We start from the raw sequence: 21,448 nt of genomic DNA, 5'->3' as shown, positions 1-21,448 counted from the left end.
AGAGTTATGATTGGGTTACATGGGAGCATAGAGATTGAAAACTATATATGCTGCTGGTTGTAAATTGAGTTTTGGAATTTTGAAGTATGACCATCATACTTGTAGAACATATTAAAAAATAAATGAGATGCAGTAAGCTAAACTATGCCTGGATCTCCAAACTATGAATCTTCCAACCTGGGGCCTGGGCAGCTTTGAGTCTTGAGGGCGCAGGGGGACAAAATTTAAACTAGTGGCTGAACAACTAACCACTGGAGTCACGTGTGCATATTGGAGCTACTTGTGTCACATTTGGTGAACTCTATCAGCTGAATTTCATAGGTCTTTGTTGAATCATTATTTGAAAGCTAATCATATTTTATCTCTCCAGCTCTACAGTTGATTGAATAATACTCAGAGACTATACTATTTGGTAAATTTCACTAGTATTATTCAAACAATATATTAAACAAAAGCTATTCAAACACAACTTTTTTCTGCTACTTGATCAGCTGAAGTGCAAGTTTTTGCATATGCAAACAGCAGTGAGAATTGCAAGGTTACTACCAAGGTATATTTTATGAATGAATTGAGGAAGGGGCTGTGTAGCGAGGAGGTGTGGCCTACCTCAGAGGTTGACAGGAAGGGACCACAACACACACCCTGGTGAGTAGAACCAGGAAAATCATGCCTGCTCTGCCAGAAGTGAGAGGGCAGGCCAGGAATCAGAAGTACAAAAGGTAGGCCCTGCAGCTCAGTTGGGCTGGAACTGCCAAGGGAGTCAGATGCATCCTATCGGCTGCTGGAACCTGCAGAGGAACCCCACCATGCTGAGGACTGGCCAGATCTCCCCAAGAAGATAGAGGATCCCCATGTTATAGACTAGGTACCAAAACCTAGGGATGTAGGAAGTAGCCCAGAGGAAATAGACGACTCTCTGGTTAAGTGCTGGCCTGATTCTAGGTCAGCGTGTTGTGAGCAGATCCCTGCTGATGCAGTAGCAGGCCACTCTGCCACTGTTAGGGCCCTAGGCTGGGATGCAATGAAGTCGGGTGGGCCCATGTCCCCCTACTCCCTGCCACCTCACCCTTCGGCTGGAAGCACCCCCAGCTTAGGCCAGGAGGCCTGTGGTATCCTACCTGAGCCCCTGGACTCTGCTGGGGCTCACACCAAACTGAGCCCCTAGAGTGTATGGGCACTCACCCTTGCTAGAGCTTACTGTTTGCTGCCCTGCCCTGACCAAGGGCCTGGGGCTAATAGATTGCTTAACCGCTCTGCCCTGATTGCAGGCCAGAGCTTGCTAACTGTTTGCTGGCCCACCCTGACTGAGGGCCCAGGGCTTATTGACTGATGTACTGCTCTGCCCAGCAGGAGGGCCGGAGCACTAGGTACAACTAATTCCCTCCTTTTGAGCTCACCTTTACAGGTAGGTGACAGTAAGGAGGCGTGGCCTCCCTCAGAGATTGACAGGGAGGGATGGCCATGCAGCCTATAGGTAGGAAGCTGCAGATATTCAGAAGTGATTGACTGTAGTCTATGGTTATGTCAAGGGGCCACTGACCCTTCAAGAAGGATCATGGCCCATGCTGACCCTCTGAACTACACATGGGAGCAATCAGGTGCTCCAGGTGGCTTCCCTTGAGCTAATTAGTAATGGGCAGCTGAGCTAGAAAGAGTGCTAGAATAGCATAGAAGGAAGGGGGAGAGAAAGGGAGTTCTCTCTGGAAAAGGCCTGCAACCTGAAAGGAACCCACAGGAGGTATAGTAGTCCTCTGGGGCAGGCAAGCCCTGACAGGAGGCTCATTGTTGACAGTGAGAGTCTCAAAGAAAACTGTCAGGGTCCCTGAGGAAGGGAGACAATGGGACAACTCTTGTCATTAGGATGGGAAGAGAGCTAACGTCAGCCTCGAGACCAGAGTCCTACAGTTGGAAACTGGGTTCTCAAAGAGGTTTCTTCCTGTCCGGGATGGGCTAGGCTGGAAGAACCTCAGGGAGCAATGTAGACTCCGGTTGGGGAAGCCATGAGCTGGGGCCTACAACAGGTGGAAGAAATCCACCAGGAGCAGATTAGGTTCTTGCGGGCGAAGTGCTGACATAAGGGCTTACAAATAGGAATAGGGAGAGTGCAGTAGTAAACTGCCAGAGTCCCTGAGGAATGGAGGCAGTGGGAGAAATCCTGCTGGGGAGGAAGCAGTAGAAAAGAAGCTCTGCAGAGGCCAGGAGAAGGGCCCTAGAAGCAGAAGCTTTCAGTAGCCCAAGAGGAAAAGCAGAAGAACTTATCAGTTTAGAGATTTATTTTGGACTTTCATTTGGACCTTTCTGTAACACTGGAAGGGGACTGGATAGGTATGTGACTTGACTGGAGATGGAACCTTGAAAGACCTATCAAGAGTCTGGTGGCCTGCAGAAGGCACTGGAGCTGAGGAAAACTGCAATATTATGCACTGACACAAGGGGGTGGTCTAATGGTAAAGTGCACACCCCCTCCCCAATCACAGCATGGTAGTAGAGTCCTGCAATGGGACTGGGATCCCTTGGGTCCTGCAGAACTCACTGCCATAATAGCTGGAGCAGGTAAAAAAGTACTTTGTTGCAGGTGGGACTGGGTGAGTAAAAAAAAAGACGACTGCGGTAATTTGCGGGAAAACACTAAATCTCTCGTCAGTTTGTCATCAATAGAATTTCAGCAATGGAAAGCAAGTTTTTCTTTTTTTTTAAATAAAGGTTTTAATACTTAAATTTAAGCCAGGGATAAAAAGAGATTTGATGTCTATTATAACAGGAGTTAAAGGGCTTTTTTTAACATGGTTTAAGTAAGGTTTGTTTTATTCTTTTAGTAGTAAAAATTGTGTCTGAATTATGTTTATGTAGATCTATTAATCGACTTTTATTGATTTATTTATTTTAAGTAGCATTGGGGAATCTCTCTCGCTTGCAGGATTTGCAGGATCTAAGATTTTTGTGGGTGGGAGGGAGATGAAAATGCAAGAAACAATGCAGGAGCCGAAGTGGGTATTGCAGGGCGAGACTATAGCAAGACTAAAACTGAGTTTACCAAGACTATAACAGGGTTCAAAAAAGAACTAGATAAGTTCATGGAGGATAGGTCCATCAATGGCTATTAGCCAGGATGGGCAGGGATGCAAAACCATGCTCTGAAGTATCCCTACCCTCCGTTTGCCAGAAGCTTGGAATGGCTGACGGGATGGATCACTTGTTGATTACCTGTTCTGTTCATTTCCTCTGAAGCACTTGGCATTGGCCGCTGTCGGAAGACAGGATACTGGGCTAGATGGACCTTTGGTCTGACCCAGTATGGCCGTTCTTATATTGCCTTATATTGATGGTGCGGGATTTTAAAAATAGTCCCATGTAGGGCTCTACTTATCCCCTTCGTATACAAGGTTAGGGTTGTCCTAGACTTAGGACAAAGCAAAAACACCACTGTGCAGTTCAATGGTCACCTTCCATTCACCAGCACTATATGTTTTTCATGTACAAAATCAATTAACCATTCAAGTAGCGATGTGAATTACTTGAGAAGCTTGCTAGGCGACACTACAGCGACCACGTGCATAGTGTGTATGTAGCTATTGCAGGACTAATGTGACTGTTGAAGCTACAACTCTCTAAGCTGCACAGCTGCTTGGCACTTCCCAAAACACAGGCCATAGCTGAAAGCCACAAGCTGTCCCTAGGTCTATTCTGTGTTACTTAAGATTGCAACATTTCTATGGTGAAAATAAAATGATTTCACATTCGCAGGATGTGTGCGTGCCACTTTGCTTGATCTCTGTCATATTGTAGGTTTTCAGACCTGGGAAGTGTTCAAAGCCTCTTTCTGCTCTTGCAAATTGCAATAGATGTATGTTTGGTGAGCATGGCTCAAACACCTCTGTCTACCCAGTGCAATCCAATTACTGCATGTGTGACAGATAAAAGCATCATGTCTACTGTTAAGACTTTACCCTGTGGCTTAAACAAAGGCACATGACACTAAATAGGCACTCCCACTTCTGGTTTAGCTGTGGCCCTGAGACTGACAGCTAAAACGTAAGGAAAGATCCATGCATCAATCACTGACCACAAGGAATCTATATTTGTTCACCGGAGTGACTGTCTCCAGCACATGGGATGCACGGAGCTGTTACTCAGGGGGTCTGGAGATGGACCAAAATGAAGCTATCAATGGGCATAAGTGCAGGAACCTGTTTCCCAGTGCCACTTTGGCTCATTAGGGCCCTGACCTACTGGTATTTGGGTTTATTTCTGTAGCCGGTTGAACTACTTGTTTACATATTCATTATCAGATGAATGTAGCCTTGGTTTTTGTTCATGAATCATACATGGACTGATCCCAATTCTGGCAAATACATTTGTTATTTGTAAGTATTACCCTGCATGCCATGAACAATTTTTCACTTATAGGGTGTTTGCAGGCTTCGGTTATTTGCTGGTCATGGTTTGTGATTGGTCAGCTATGTCACATGGTCTAGTTTTTGCCCTCTAACTAGGTGATTCAATTTTTTTTAAACAGGAGCAAAATGAATGATGAATAGTGAATATTTTTGTTCATACATGAATCCCCTTGTTCGCATGCAAAGATGTATATCTGTTTGAAAAGCAACCATTTTCCAAACATTTGTGTGAATAAAATCTTTATTATATGATTCTTTTTTTATTTACACAGGGAAATTAACACAGTACTGAACATAAACTAGGAACTTTATGGACTAATAACATAGGCCTGGCCATTGTAGATGTGAGGTGAGTGATTTCAACAAACAATAGAAGGGCTACGTGCCCTTCTTCCTGGCATAGGCACCGACTCTGTGGGTGCTCTGGGGCTGGAGCACCCATGGAAAAAAATTAGTGGGTGCTCAGCACCCACCGACGGGCCCTGCCACTCAGCTCCTCCCCCTCCCTCCCAGCGTGTCTCGCCTGCCAGGATCAGCTGTTCAGCTGCACTCAAGAGGCACTGGGGGGAGGGGGAGGAGCGGGGGTGAGGCCTGGGGCAGAGTGGGGCTTGAACACACCCCAGGAACTGGGGAAGTCTGTGCCTCTGCTTCCTGGTCTGATATATATTTAGTGTTGTGCGTTTTCAGTTTTTATCAGTTTCACTGATAAATTACCAGGGTATTTTTCTTAAAGGAGTTAGGTTTTTTCTCATTTACACCCATTTAACAATCCACTCAATATTTTGGGGTACTTATTTTTGTTAAACACTATAACTCCTTATGCAATTGTTGTGTCCTGCAGCTCTGAGATTGACGCAGTGTAAAACACAGAACACAAACACAGTGGAGGCTGGAAGATCAACCAATGTTAACATCGTGCTGTGATTGGCTCACATAAGGAGACGCTGCCTGCCTATTTCTTTGCATCCATTTAGTGCAGTACTGAATTTAAACAATCAATCCAACACAGATAAAGATAAGGTAAAAAAGTAAACATGGGGTAAAAATGCAAATCTAGGCCTGAACACCAATAAGGAAATGAGTGCTTAGAAATGTACAAGAAAAGTAAAGACAGGAGTGAAGAGGATTCATTGTGCTACAAGTATTGCAGCATTGAGGTCAGTACTCATGTTGACAGAATAAAGGAGCATGTCAAAAGCAAGCGACACAAGAAGCTTAGGGCTAGTCTACACTGGCAACACTAAAGCGTTGCCGCAGCAGCGCTTTAACACACCTTGTGTGGTCGCGGTGCACAAAAAACCACCTCAACGAGGGGCATGGCTCCCAGTGCTGGGGCATTGTCTACACTGGCACTTTACATTGCTGCAACTTGCTGCGCTCAGGGGAGTGTTTTTTCACAAAAGTGCAGCGCTGTTAATTGCCAGTGTAGACAAGCCCTTAAAGAAAAAAGTGAGCTTCGGGATAAATGGTCAATATCAGAAGCTTTCACTGGGACTTTAATGAAAGAACGGACACAGCACAATTGTGTCAATGAATTTGTGAGTTCTTTGTTTTATCGGGCAACCACTGTTACTTGCAGAGGGACCGATTGGTGACTTTATGCGGCAATACTGTTCAGTAACAAAAACCCTTCCTACTGCAGACAACTTCACTTGTAAGTATCTGAGAGAAAATGATGAGTCATTAGTATCTAAACCAGAGATCGGCAACCTTTGGCACACAGCCCGTCAGGGAAATCTGCTGGCAGACCAGGACAGTTTGTTTACCTGCAGCATCCGCAGGTTTGGCATTCCAGGCCAGTGGGGGCTGCAGGAAGTGGCGTGGGTGGAGGGATGTGCTGGCCACTGCTTCCCGCAGCCCCCATTGGCCTGAAACAGCAAACCGCGGCCAGTGGGAGCTGCGATCGGCCGAACCTGCAGACGCTGCAGGTAAACTAACCATCCCGGCCCGCCAGCGGATGTCCCTGATGGGTTGCGTGCCAAAGGTTGCCGATCCCTGATCTTAACAGAAGGAACGATGTTATGGAAATGTGGTGTCTACTCTGATTTTTTTACCAGTCTCCTGATGCTTTGGACCATCTGATTCTTGGCCTTTTGTTTTCATTTTTGGAGGAAACCTGCATTGTTTTGGGCTGATGTGACATTCATCCCCTCTACTGACACACGTTTTGTTGACGCAGCAATAACTGACATGTTTGAGATGTACCAATGAACTTGGGAAAATGTGGCCACAACTAACACAGATGTTGCTTCCTACATGGCTAAGTTTGCACAGGAGATTAAACTCAATCAGAAACTGGAGCTGCTACGTATTACTTGGCTTGCTCATCTGATTAACGTTGTGCTGTCAGCAGCTACTGCTATAGGAGCAATGAAAGATGTGAAATCTTGCGTTATTGGATTCGGGGCCGTTTTCAAGCATGCAAGCAAGTTGAAGACTTGGTTTTACATAGTGTGAGATGAGTGCAGAGCTGACTGCCGATTACCTACCCCTGTTGTGCCACATCACTGAATGAGCTTGTACTTCATTGCCTGTCATGAAAATAATGTGTGGACTATGCTAATGCGTCTCCTAGATCATCCTGAGTTTGTCGGTTCTAAAGCAGAAACTCTGAAGAGACTGGCAAATCACCAAAATGACTGCCAGATTCTGTGCACCAAGGTAACATTCATTGCTGAAAACTTGGAATCACTGTGTGATGCACAGAAAACACTGGAGTTTTCTTCAACTACTGCCAACACGTTTGCCAACACAGATGTTTACTGGATCCTGACAACCAAAATCTCAGCTGAATGGAGCACAAAAGCAGCAGGAGACACATACAGCAAGAAAACACAGCTATTTCTGGAAATTCTTCCAAGCCTGTCACACGAGGGAACCAAAAAAGCATTAAAACCTTCAACACAATGCTCAGCAAGAAATGGGAGATGACCATGGCCCATAATCTGAACCCCAAGCGTTTGGTGCCTAAGATTCTTTTTGGAATGTCACTCAGGTGTTGCACCCTGTCCTCAAGGTGAATTTTGCAGCAGATTATGACCATTATACCACAATGTTTCAACCATTTGCCATTAAAGATGAAATTTCACATCTGAAAGGGGAATTTATTACTTACATGAACATGCTTAACTGTGACAATGTGAAACTGAATGTGCTGGCTTTTTGGAACAGTCATGAAAACACACTTCCCAAGTTCAGCAAAGTGGCATGGCAAACTTTGAGTGTAACCCCTAGATCTACCGATGCAAAGCACTTATTTCCAAAGTTGGACTACCTCCAAGACAGCAATAGGCTCAACATGAGTGAGGATACTTTGAAGAAAATTATGCAAGTGTTACTTAAACTGCTAGCTCAGAGAGAGACAAAAAATACCTTTGTACATTAAAAAAAAGTTTCAATTATACTGTAGTAAAATGTGCATATTATGAAAGGTTTTTTTGTTTTTCTGTTTTCCTCGATTTTTCCTGATTTTTTAACCCAATTTCATCCTGGTTTTAATGTTTGGAAAATAAACAGAGAAAAAATGCCCAGATTTGTTTGTTCTGCGTTTTCCATTTTTATTTGTAAAAAAAAAAAAAAAATCTAATATATTATACTTCAGAGCTGGCTTTGCACCAGAGATGTGGGGGTGGGGCAGTTTCTTTCCAGAGAGACAGTTCCACCCACTGCTTCACCCTCAGATAATGGGGCTTTGCCAGCTGGGCCAGCAGCCAAATGTTTCCTTCTTGCCCTAGCAGCAAAGTGTTGGTGTGAATGTGGGTGATGCATTTTCAAACAGCACAAGGCTACAACCTGCCACTTATGGAGTGAATCCAGAGCATCTACCTGTTTTATTTTGTTTGCCATAAAACGTGCTTTCTTGCAAAGAAAATGGTGCCTATTCCTTTTATGCGTGAAGCAGACATATTTGATGTTTTCTGTAGTTAAACTATTCAGTGTTTTAAGTGGCTGTATTAGCTCCTTACAGCTCTAGAGAAACAAAAGGAGATAAAGATACATACAGTCAAAGGCACAGATTCTGTAGAGGTGAAGTTTGAAAGTTTGGTATGATCATATACTCTCTGAAGAAGGGTTACATCTGCAAAACAAAGCATGCCAGAAATGGGCCCTTTAAAAAAAATAAGTGTACTTTGGAAAAATAATTGTTGGAGGGGGAAAAGCCTCTTGTAAAATGTCAAAAAGTTTTGTGAAACCCCATATTTTTAAAAATGTTCTAGAGTTTCAAGAAAGGCAAACTTCCCCTGCTTCTGCCATTCTTGTAGCCCTCCTGCCTATGGACCTGCTTTGCACAGCAGTTATGCACATGAGTAAACCCACGGACTTGAATGCAAAGTAAGCATGTGCTTAAACCGTTTGTGGAATCAGGGCCTGTGTTATGACTGAATAACTAGACTTGCCTGTTTGTGTTCACTGTCAAAATTTAATCCTCATTGAAAAGTCATTAAGCATTGTTAGGGGAAATTAATCAAGGGCTCTGTATCATGCAGTATGGCCTTCTGTTTGGTCTAAGGAAATATCAGATGTCATGGAATCCTGCATGCTTACATGGCTGAGGTGGTCTTACCATTTCTCAGAAGCCTTGATACGTAAAGACCACCCTGTATCTTCTTCCTGATCTGGACCTTTATACCAAACTCATCATCATAGTATGAGTGCCTGGTTCCAGGTCATCAAAAATTTTTCCAGCCCTGCAGTCCTTCTGCTCACCACAGCTCTTTGATAGACAACTTCTGCCAAAAATATTTTCTTCCGTTTAAAGCCCACCATCTTTATAACCACAAACCTAGTGGTGCTGTTCCATACATTCATGACCTCCAGACAAGTGTTAGACCCTTAGAGAAATTAGGTCATGGTGTTTTAAACTGCTGGTTATGCACAATTGCTAATTCATAGACACACTTGTGCCTAGTTTGCACATGCAGTTACTGTGATTGCATGGGAAAATGGGGACAATTATGCACTTCATAGCCAGTTGCACATGCCATTACCCAATTTGATTATGCACTCATAGTAACTGTCAGCAGGGGTGCCACTTGGCGTCTCAAGTGGCAGGGGAAGGGGAGAATCTAAAGAATTTATAGAACGGTTTCCCAAAATTGTACCAAATAGTATCAGCATTGCGAGCTAACTGGAACAGCAAAGCTGCAGCCTACTGGGGTCTTCTGTTTTCTGGGGCAGGAGTGTGAATAGAATTGTGGGCTGGTGGGGGACCACAAGGAGGGTGGAAGGTGGGAATTAGGGCTGGGGATGTGAAGTGGGATCAAGGTGTTTGTGGGGAGGAGACCCTGGCAGAGGGAGGAGATTGGGGTAGACCCTGGGCAGGGGAGAGGAAGGGTTTAGGGGCTGGAGTTGGATGGGTCAAGGGAGATGGGTGATGGACCTTACCAGATCTGATCCTGAGTTTTGAAGTTGAATTGCTGGGTGGTGCCCCAGATTGCCAGGCAATTGCTTGCACACTTTTATCCACTAATTAGAAAAACATGGCCCTGACAGCATAGCCATTTCCCCCCAGGAAAATCAGGTTTCCAGCTCTGTATACAGAGAGGAAAAATCTTACTGTGCTAGCTAATAAGTCTTCAAAACATAAAACCAACCAACTAAGTTTGCTCCCTTTTTGGCAATATCAATAGACTGACCAATAACTGACCACACCATGCCTAATTTTCATCCCTTTCAGCTCAGAGTTGAGGTATAAAGGTGGGGTATTGGGGAGGACACTTGAACTGCAGTTGTCACTGCTACATAAAAAGCCTTTCGTTTGTAAACAGGGTGGTTTTAACTAGAGGGGTGAAAATAATGGATATTTTAATTAACTGGCAAGTCTGCAAGAATCAAAAAACTTTCATTTTGGATTCACCTGAAAACAAAATATGGGGGCAAATTGAAAAGTTGGAAAAATAGTTTGGGGATGAACAAAAAACATTTTGGTGTGATTTCAGGCATTTTCTAAAAACTTAATAATTTAATAATAAACAGAAATTTCTAAACGAGAAGTCATTTAGAATTGAAAAAATCAAAACATAGATTTCTTCAGAATTTTTTTAACCGAAACAGTTCACCCAAATCAACGCAAATTTGTGAAATGTTTCAGTTGCTCCCAAATGTGCATTTTTTGCCGAAAAAAAGTTTCTGAAGAAAAATTTCACACAGCTCTAGTTCTAGCACCAGCTGGCCCTGTCCACAGTGAGCAACCAAACCTTGTTAGACGCTGTTTAGGTAGGTCCATATTTGAAGTCCCCCTGTAGGTGATGCAATAGAACCCGCACTATATTAAAGAACAAGCAGCTTTCCTAAATTCATCATGTACCCGGGTTGCTGGGCACAAGTCAGAGAGTGACGGGTCTCTGCTGATATGTCTCTGTTCCAAGAAGGTCCAGTGTAGTCATGGTCCTCTGGCCAAAGTGCCCTTCAATCCTACCCATCTCAGGGCTGCAACCAGGCTTGTCTCCCACTAAGAGAAGCAGAGCTCTGTCATCCTTCCTGGTTAGCCCTGAACTGGGCTAGGCCCACTGAAAGCCTGACATTGGCTGCAGGTGTAATGGGTGGGGTCAACAGGGTCCACAGGCTTTCTTTTGCCCTTCCATTGCCAGGGAAGAGCCTGCAAGGCTCACTAACACCCTCATTGCTGGTGTGGGACCTCTCTGCCCCCTCACAGTCCTGTTTGGTCAAGAACTGAGTAAACATTCCTACAGTGTTGTCTCCCCACATGTCCTTAGTCTTGTGTGTAATAAAGGCAGGACATGCAGGAATGCTGATACAAGACTTGTTTATTTCCATTCTCTTGTCATATAACAATGGTCAGGCTTGCTGGTGATACCATATCACATGACAGAGGTCAGGTCAGTTTCCACCAGTTCCAGAGCCATACACTTGTGAAAACTGGGAGTGGGATACTGTAGAACCCAGCACTTTTTCAGTTGCTTTGAAGTTCTGATGTGAAATACAGAGGGGATCTTTCCATGATGTTCAAACACTTCACCTTGACAACCCCTTGCCCCTAGCTCTGAAATCTTTAGCAATTAGCTTCCCTTTCTAGAAGAGTGTAATAAATCAAAATGAAGCTATCTAGTCTCCACAGGACAAGCAAAGGAAAATGTTTATTTGCTTCATAAACTCCCGGTTAGAGAGAGAAACTGGAAACTGCATGACAGTCTGCAAAAATACCCAGTGTGCTTTGCATTGTCATTGAGATGTGGCCAATAAACCTGACGCTGTTAAATGTTCTCATTTAGCCAGTATATTTTGATAACCCTACTTCCCGCTGTCACAGGAATGTGGATCCAAAAAATAAAGCTGCACTTTATAAAAGTATGTTTAATGTTCAGACTGTAAATTTGCTGGATGTGTTTTTAAGTTTCCTTGACGTCTTTTATTTGTTCAATACATGGGTCTATAAAAGCCGTTCCTCTTGGCCTGCTAATGAGCAATGGGGACACGCAGCCATTTACAACTTGGAACAAGGCACCAAAATGAGAGATTCCATAAAGGTTGCTGGAGCAGGAAACTTCAGCTGTGTCCAGCCATGGTTTATGATGCAGTAAGATAAAGCACGTTCAGCACCAGACAAGTGGCCTAGTACTCACATGGGGTGATGTATGAGATAGGGGATTGATTGCGGGAAGGGAGAGCTCCATCAGCTGGGGAGCTCAGACCAGGAACATTAGAGAGGATAGCCTCAGTGCTTTAGACATGCTTCTAGTGGTGGAATGCCATTTAGGTGGCCCCTTCCGGCCAAGCTATGAATCCCATGCTGCTTGTTGGGGATAGTCATTCCGGCAACCTCCACAAGTAGTCCTTCTTGGCATGGAGATGAGCCTTTTTTGGCTATGGACAAATTCCAAGGGGTCTTCAACATGCAGCTATTTTCTGTGTGAAGGAAAGCAAGTAAACCTCAGCTCTTCCATTGCCTGGAGACTTGCATTCTCTGCCCTATCAAAGCCTTGTTGTGAGGGCTGTGCCAAAGAGTCCCCACACCAGTCAGTGGTATGTAGGACTGGGGGCTGTGGCAGCTGACAATATCCAGTCAAAAGAGGGAAGGGTGGGTGGCATGAGCTGAGGCCTAGCCCTGTATAGTGCATTGTTAGTTCGGTTCCTCTTCCCCTCTGGTGGAAATGGAGCAGTGAAAAGCACTGGTGAGCACGACAGCATCTCTCTCTGACTGTCATTTTCCGGTATATGACCCAGATCATGGCCTCACATTTAGTAGCTGCCCTTGAAGGGTCAGCATTTGTCAATAGACGCCACATTATGTGTGGACAAGTAAGCACTTGTGCACATACAGACTCTTCAACATATATGAACCTGCTAGGCAGCGGGGGAGGGATGGAACTTCCTTGTGAACTGTATAAATGAACAACGTCTTTCAAGTCAATCCCCTTTGAGCATAATTGATGCTCACCTCTGTCTTATTTGTACTGAACTGTGCTATTTCTGTTCTCCCCAGAACTCCCTGAAATGTCTTTTCTCTTCTAACCCTGAAACGGATGCCTCTGTCTCCGGTACAGATTTATTAGTGCAGTGGGCTTATAAAAAAAAACCCCAAATCCCAGAACAACGGCACTGCATTATAATATAACTCCCTGGTACCTTTTCACACCTTGGTCCATACTTCATATTTATGAGGCAAGTTACTGCTGGCTCTATTCCCATCTGGTTTGGATTCTGCAAAAGGGGAGGATAGTTTGGTTTTTCCAAAAGGCAAATGAATAAGTGCCAATCTGACTCCGAGGCATAAATAGGGACATCATTCCCCCCAGGATCTATTAGTGAGTCACACAAGTAAGCTCACTCTCATATATGTAACAACTAAATGGGGAGCATATCTAAAACAACTCAATAAAAAGCAGCAAGTATATTCGCATGCATGAACTATTACCAGTTCATACTCCTTCATGCCTGTGTGTGCTTAAAAATACACCTCTACCCCGATATAACGCGACCCGATATAACACGAATTCGGATATAACGCGGTAAAGCAGTGCTCCGGGGGGGTGGGCTTCGCACTCCGGCGGATCAAAGCAAGTGCAATATAATACGGTTTCACCTATAACACGGTAAGATTTTTTGGCTCCTGAGGACAGCGTTATATCGGGGTAGAGGTGTATAGGGGCTAAATCCAATCTCGGTTTAAACAGGTGTTGCTCCACTGACTTAAATCTAGTTGTACTCACTCAATTTGACCCTAAAATGATTGGCAGAAATGAGGGCTGCATTACATATGCCTCAGAGTGCTAGATTGTTGGTGTGGTGCACCAGGCCCAACCTTCATCATCATCTATCTTGTGCTACTGCTGAGTTCAGGGATCCATTGTACTAGGCACTGCATGTATACAGAGTTAGGGAGACTGCCTGTCCCAAGGAGCTTGTAGTCTATCTAGACAAGGCTGCGAAGGGAAACAGGAACAGGAGAAGCAAAGTGACTTCACTGGGGGTTATACAGCAAGTCAGTGGCACAGTCAGGATGAGAACCCAGGTCTCCTGATTTGACGTAATCCGCTACCTGACAGTGCACATTGCCACTCAGTTATTGTTGACGTGTGGAAGTCGGATGAGGCCCCAATTGTGTCAGCTCTCATTTTTCCACAGCTGAATCTCACTTAGTCATTTTCAGCCCATTCTTCTAATGTCTCCAAATCCCTGTGTATCTCTGCCACCACTGGAGTTCATGGCATCTCCCAATGTAGTGTCATTCACATGCTGTTCACGCCTTCTTCTACATCACTAATAAAGATGGCTAGGCTGAAATTACTCACCCCTATGTTGTCCCACTAGACACCACTTCCCGCAGTTCAACATGTTGCCATGTATCATTATTATTTTTAGGGGCCTGGAGCCAACTTTCAGTCCACGTAACAGTGTCCATATCAAAGGCAGTTTTAATTCATTTTGAGATTGATTTCATGAGATACTGCATCAAATGCTTTTCTAAAATGCAAATAAGACTACGCCCATCACATTGCCTTCAGCTACTAACTTTGTACAGAAAAAAATCTTCCAGACAAACCCAATACTTATTAAAATAGAATTACAAAGCCACCCAGTTTAAAGAGATTTTTTATCTCTTAATATTTGTTTCAATCTGTCAACACTACGAGGTTAGGTTAAATTTAGCCACGTTCCGTCGACCTAAAGGGCTCTTAAAATTGACTGCTGTACTCCTCCCCAGCGAAGGGAGTAGTGCTAAAATCGACCTTGCTGGGTCGAATTTGGGGTAGTGCAGATGCAATTCAACAGTATTGGCCTCCGGAAGCTACCCCAGAGTGCTCCAATGTGACTGCTCTGGACAGCACTTTCAACTCCGATGCACTAGCCAGGTACACAGGAAAAGCCCCTGGAAATTTTGAATTTAATTTTCTGTTTGGTCAGCGTGGCGAGCTCAGCAGCACAGGTGACCATGCAGTCCCAGAATCGCAAACGAGCTCCAGCATGGACGAAATGGGAGACACTAGATCTGATTGCTGTATGGGGAGAAGAATCTGTGCAGGCCGAACTCTGATCAAAAAGAAGAAATGCTAATATATATGCCAAAATCGCACAGGGCATGGTGTTGAGAGGCTACAACAGGGACACACAGCAGTGCCGCGTGAAAGTTAAGGAGCTCAGGCAAGCCTACCAAAAGACAAAGGAGGCAAACAGTCGCTCCGGGTCAGAGCCCCATTCATGCTGCTTCTATGATCAGTTGCATGGCATTCTATGGGGGGACCCTACCACTACCTCACCACTGTCTGTGGACACCTGCAAGGGGGGAGTCTCACGCAACACGGAGGAGGATTTTGTGGATGAGGAGGAGGAGGAGGAGAATGTGCAGCAACCAAGTGGAGAATCCGTTCTCCCTGGCAGCCAGGACCTTTTCATCACCCTGGAGCCAATACCCTCCCAAGGCAGGTTCCCGGACCCTGAAGCCGGAGAAGGCACCTCTGGTGAGTGCACATTTGTAACTACACTATAGGGTTTAAAAGCAATTGTGTTTAATGTTTGATTTGCCCTGAAGACTTGGGATGCATTCGCGGCCAGTACAGCTACTGGAAAATCTGTTAACATGTCTGGGGATGGAGCGGGAATCTTCCAGGGACATCTCCATGAAGCTCTCCTGGAGGTACTCTGAAAGTCTTTGTGAAGGTTTCTGGGTAGGGCTGCCTTATTTCGTCCTCCACGGTAGGATACTTTACCACGCCCAGCCAGTAGCAAGTAGTCTGGAATCATTGCAGCACAAAGCATGGCAGCGAATGGTCCTGGATTTTGGTCACATTCAAGCAACATTCGGTCTATATCTTTCTGTGTTAGCCTCAGGAGAGTGATATCATTCATGGTCACCTGGTTGAAATAGGGGAATTTTTGTAAGGGAACAGTAAAAGGACCCCGTTCATGCTGGGCTGTTTGCGCTTGGCTAAAAGGGATCATCCCTGAGAATAGCCACGCGGTGGGGGAAGGGGTGTAGGGATCATCCCAGAGAATAGCCATGCGGTAGGGTGGGGGGAGGGGTGTGCTGCACATCCACCTGAAAACCGCAGCCCCTCCTTTTAAATGGCAAACCCAGCCAGCATTGCTTGCTATGGAAAAGGAGGGCGCTGCAGTTTGAAATCATTCCCACATGTTCTGAAGGTGGAAGAAGCCAACCCCACATACCTTTTGGCTTACAATGGCTGCCTGGAAACCGAATTCTGTTGCCCAGCCGTGTGTGATGTGTCACCATACCAGCAGGTGCTCAATATAAAAGGCAAAATACGACCTTGTACCTAAAGCATATGTGCTGTCTGCTGTGAATTGCTTGATTCACTGTGAAAGAGTCTCCCTTTTGTTCTCAGAAATGTATCTTCTTAAATTCTACTCTCCCTTTTTATTCCCCCGCAGGTGCAAATGTTTCTACGCTCCCCCTATCATCTCCGTCCCAGAGGTTATCACAGATTAGAAGGCGAAAAAAACGCACTCACAATGACATGTTTTCCAAGCTCATACAGTCCTCCCGCACTGATAGGGCACAGCTGAATGCGTGAAGGCATAAAGTGACAGAGGCTAGGAAAGCATACAGTGAGCACGATGAAAAGAGGCAGGAGGCAATGCTGAGGCTAATGGGGGAGCAAACGGATATGCTCAGGCATCTGGAGGAGCTGCAGGAAAGGCAACAAGAGCACAGACTGCCACTGCATCCACTGTATAACCGCCTGCCCTCCTCCCCAAGTTCCATATCCTCCTCACCCAGATGCCCAAGAACACGGAGGGGAAGGCTCCGGGCACCCAGCCACTCCACTCCAGAGGATGGCCCAAGCAATAGAAGGCTGTCATTCAAACAGTTTTGATTTGTAGTGTGGCTACAATAAGCAATGTGGCCTTGTCCTTCCCTCCTCCCCTCCTCCCCCACCCCACCCAGGCTACCTTGTCAGTTATCTCACTTTTTTTTAATTAATAAATAAAGAATGCATGGTTTCAAAACAATAGTGACTTTATTTCCTTTGCCAGCTGTGATTGAAGGGGGGAGGGTGGTTGGCTTACAGGGAATTAAAATCAACAAAGGGGGTGGGTTTGCCTCAAGGAGAGAAACACACAACTGTCACACCGTAGCCTGGCCAGTCATGAAACTGGTTTTCAAAGCCTCTCTGATATACAGCGTGCCTAGCTGTGCTCTTCTAATTGCCCTGGTGTCTGGCTGCTCAAAATCGGTGGCCAGGCGATTTGCCTCAACCTCCCACCCCATCATAAACATCTCCCCCTTACTCTCACAGATATTATGGCGCACACAGCAAGCAGCAATAACAATGGGAATATTGGTTGCGCTGAGGTCTAACCTAGTCAGCAATCAGCGCCAGTGAGCTTTTAAATGTCCAAAGGCACATTCTACCCCATTCTGCACTTGCTCAGCCTATAGTTGAACTGCTCCTTACTACTGTCCAGGCTGCCTGTGTATGGCTTCATGAGCCATAGGAGCAAGGGGTAGGCTGGGTCTCCAAGGATAACTATTGGCATTTCAACATTCCCAACGGTAATTTTCTGGTCTAGGAAGTAAGTCCCTTCTTGCAGCTGTTCAAACAGCCCCGAGTTCCTAAAGATGCGAGCGTCATGCACCTTTCCCGGCCATCCCACGTTGATGTCGGTGAAACGTCCCTTGTGATCCACCAGTGCTTGCAGCACCATTGAGAAGTGCCCCTTGCGGGTCACATACTGGTTGGCAAGGTGGTCCAGTGCCAAGATAGGGATATGTGTTCCATCTATCACCCCACCACAGTTAGGGAATCCCATTGCAGCAAAGCCATCCACTATGACCTGCACATTTCCCAGAGTCACTACCCTTGCTAGCGGAAGGTTAGTGATTGCCTTGGCTACTTGAATCACAGCAGCCCCCACAGTAGATTTGACCACTCCAAATTGATTCCTGACGGACCGGTAGCAGTCAGGCGTTACAAGCTTCCACAGAGCTATCACCACTCGCTTCTCCACTGTCAGGGCAGCTCTCATCTTGGTATTCCTGCACTTCAGGGCAGGGGAAAGCAACTCACAAGGTTCCAGGAAAGTGGCCTTACGCATGCGAAAGTTTCACAGCCACTGGGAATCATCCCATATCTGCAACACTATGTGGTCCCACCAGTCTGTGCTTGTTTCCCGGGCCCAGAATTGGCATTCCACTGTATCAACCTGCCCCACTGCCGCCATGATGTCCCAATTGTCACATCCCGGGCTTTCAGGAAAGTCTGTGTCCATGTCCTCCTCACAATCGTCCTCATGCTGGTGGCTCCTAGCCAGGTTCTGCACATACTGCAGAATAATGCACGAGGTGTTTACTATGCTCACAACAGCAACGGTTAGCTGAGTGGGCTCCATGCTTGCCGTGCTATGGCATCTGCATGGGTAACCCAGGAAAAAAGGTGTAAAATGATTGTCTGTCATTGCTTTCACGGAGGGAGGGAGGGGAGACTGTTGCGGGTGGTTTTGGGTACATGTCGTCAATGTTTTTGCCCCATTAGGCATTGGGAGTTTAACCCAGAATTCCAATGGGCAGCAGAGACTGCGGGGACTGTGGGATAGCTACCCACAGTGCACCGCTCCGTGAGTCGATGCTAGCCATGGTATTGAGGATGCACTCCACCAACTTAATGCGCTTAGTGGGAACATACACAATCGACTGTATAAAATCACTTCCTAAAGATCGACTTCTATAAAATCGACCTAATTTCATAGTGCAGACATACCCTTATAAATTACATTTACGGGATGGTAGTTGACAAGATCACTCTTCTTCTGTTTTTCTGAAGATTGGTGCCAGTCTTTTCCATTCTTCTGGTATCTCCCCAGATACCCATGTTTTTTTTCTCAGAAATTAGTCTAGTCAGTGAATTCCTGTGTTAATTCCCTTACATACAAAATCAGATAATCTAGATTATATGCATTTTAGGATGTTATTTTAAATTTCCCAAGGATTCCCTTACTTGATTTTAATTCTGTTACTTCCTAAGTCTCCAGACCTCTTTTATTCTACATAGTTCTTGTTTAAAGACAGAACCAAATTCCTTTTCTAAATCTAATTCAATAATACACCCCACTGCCTGTCGCATGTTCTATGTGGTATGTCAGCATGGGCACCTGTAGTTCACCTGTGTGCATGCATATTTTTGTGCCACAGGGAGAGTAACAACATAAGAAATACCTTCCGTGATGCAATCTCATCTGTCTGGGCTAGTGGGAACAGTGCTAAGTACATCTCTGTCAGAAGGCATTCCCTACACCTCTTCTAGTGGTAACATAGTTTAGCCTGGCAAAAGGCCATTTGAGCTACAAGGTATGCCTTGAGGCCAGCGCATCTGCATCCTTTGCTCTAACTCTGTTCACTCAGAAGCAAAGGAGCCAGCTCTCCCAATCAGGCTAAATACTCTCAAACCTGAAAGGATAATTGTTGTCCAGCCTGTGACCATCTCACCATCCAATTCCCCACTGATTACAGCACCATCGGCCTCATCTCAGTATACTGCAGACCGTGGAGTTCTTTCTGTCGATATACAAAATAAGCAGCAATGTACCCAAATGTAATATTGATCATATAATAAATATTTGATTGAATTTCAATAATTCAACACACTCTAAAAACAACCAACCAAAAAAGCCCCTACGAACAATGGGAAAAATTCCCCGAACCCAAGAGAGGACCAGAAAGAATGCAAATCATATAAAATCTGTGTTAAAAGCAGATCTGGCACACTTGTTTTTCAAAGATGATTTCAGGTTCAGATATAATTGTAGAGAGGCTTTGATGCACTTAATGATTCGCCTGAGCTAGTTGGGAGGGGAACGTATCTTTTCTGTCTCAATAATTTATCAGGAATAACAGATCAGCGGGAAATACACCAAGGGTTGCACCTTGATGGAACAAAGAATAAAATCTGCCACTGCAATGTTGTGTTTTGAAACAACTGTTTATTTTTATGTGCTACTTTCCTCTTTCCTTAAAGAAACCATTTTCTCCCTCCCATATATTACAGTTTGTGCCAGATTTACTTATTTTTGCCCCGAGGTGAAAAAACAATCTTCCAATTTCCACTGCAATGGACTGTAAAAGCGTACCTGGCGACAGCTTGCAAAACATTAAACACTCGTATTACTTTTTTGTATATATTTACTCAGGAAGCTACGAAAGTAATGAAATGATTCAAAATTATAAAAATCACTGAAAGTGCAGTTCTACTCTGAAAAGTGACTTTGTAAAAATGGATTTGGGAGGGGCGAGGAAGTTCTGTGTTTATTGCTTGTGAAGCTCTGTCTTATCACATTTGCTCAGTTTGCACATCCAAAAGGTATTATTTTTCTATTTTTCACTGCTGCAAACTCACCCTAGGATCTGTAAATCAAGTTGTATTATTTCTGACTCAGTAATGAAAGCTCTGAGATCAGAACTTCAGTTGTGACAGTTCTGTGGATGAAGCATACACTAGAATAGAATTCAGCTCACTCACCCATAGCTGTATTGGCTCGGGTGGAATAAGGGAAATTAAAAAAAAGTAATAAAAGTTTGATTTTGTCAGTAACATCAGCAAATATGTGCCTGATCACACACATGGGGCAGATCTATTGCACAGGAAGATTTTAATGTAGTCATAGAGTAATGCTCTAATGATTGCACATTGTGATGAAGTTTCAAGCATGTTTTAATAGCTAGTGGAGGATCAAGATTTCTTGAAAGAAGTTTGTACTCTTCCTGCAAGGTTCACTTTCTACTCTTTGCCATTTGGATAGACAAATGCAGATTTTGCACTCACAAAATGGTGCCTGCTTACTTTTGAGGACCCTGTGAGTTGTGAACACAAAAGTATCATCCAGCTTGAGGCTGATGAAAAATCTTGTCCCGCAATGTCTATAGAATTCATTTTTTTAACAAAAATGATGTCTATTAGATGAGCAAGTGAGAAGGGGACCGTACGAGTGGGATAATGATTTCCAGCAAGTTGAAGCTAGCAGCTTTCTGAATATGGGGGAAAGTGCAGCATCTTCCCCATCATGGTCATAAAAGGGGAGGCACTGAGACAACACAAAATGAGATAGGAGATGAGACGTGCTCACTACAAGTAGGGCAGGTGATCTTCATAGGAGTCTGCATTTTTCCTCTTGCTCTTCTCCAGTCTTTCCACATTCCCCACCCCTACAGCTCTTCATTGCTCTCCTGAACTGGTATTTCAGAAAAAGCATTTCTAGGTACTGCTCAAGCCCCCTGACCCACACCTGTTCAGGCATCCTGCAGGATAAACTGCTGATGGACACTATGCTAGTTAGTGGTGTTCCCCATCTCTTCTGCTTGGAGGAACAAGTAGTTGTTGGCATCCTTCTGACATAAGACATTGCAGTGAGTTGCTACTGAGATGCAAGAAACCAGATGCCAGTCTCTATATTTTATCCTAAATGCCAACAGACGTGCAATTTATTAAGAGAACGTTGGCGACAACAACAGGCACTAGACCCTAATTCATATGAACTGGTGAGTTTGTTGAAAAACGGCCTAAATGGGGTGGAGGGGAACGGTAAATCATCATTTTTACATCGCTAATGTGAAATTAACGTGAAGTGTGTTATTGATA

Source organism: Terrapene carolina, unplaced genomic scaffold, assembly GCF_002925995.2.
Source record: "Terrapene carolina triunguis isolate 2854851 unplaced genomic scaffold, T_m_triunguis-2.0 Scaffold233, whole genome shotgun sequence".
In the NCBI taxonomy this organism is placed as follows: domain Eukaryota; kingdom Metazoa; phylum Chordata; order Testudines; family Emydidae; genus Terrapene; species Terrapene triunguis.
The sequence above is the reverse complement of the archived record's forward strand: the minus strand, read 5'-3'. Positions refer to the sequence as shown.